Source organism: Penaeus monodon, chromosome 34, assembly GCF_015228065.2.
Source record: "Penaeus monodon isolate SGIC_2016 chromosome 34, NSTDA_Pmon_1, whole genome shotgun sequence".
NCBI classification, from domain to species: Eukaryota; Metazoa; Arthropoda; class Malacostraca; order Decapoda; family Penaeidae; genus Penaeus; species Penaeus monodon.
In genome coordinates, this window is record NC_051419.1 from 22,093,644 (window position 1) to 22,093,883 (window position 240).

Genomic DNA, 240 nt, shown 5'->3' on the forward strand with positions numbered 1-240 from the left:
GCTTTTATGACGCCCTCTGCGACTGGCGCATCTGCACCAAAGGCTTGAACAGGATGTTCCGAGCATCATCCACCCACCTCAGCCCAGTCTCCTCGGCTTTCATCTCCGTGATCTCAGAGACAATTGTCAGGGATCAGAGTTATCTCAAAGATGCTTCCTTGCGCCTTGCGATTTCCACCTCTCTCTCCGCCCTCTCTCATGGATCGCCGTCCCACAGGAATGCTCAAAGTTCAAAAGTTT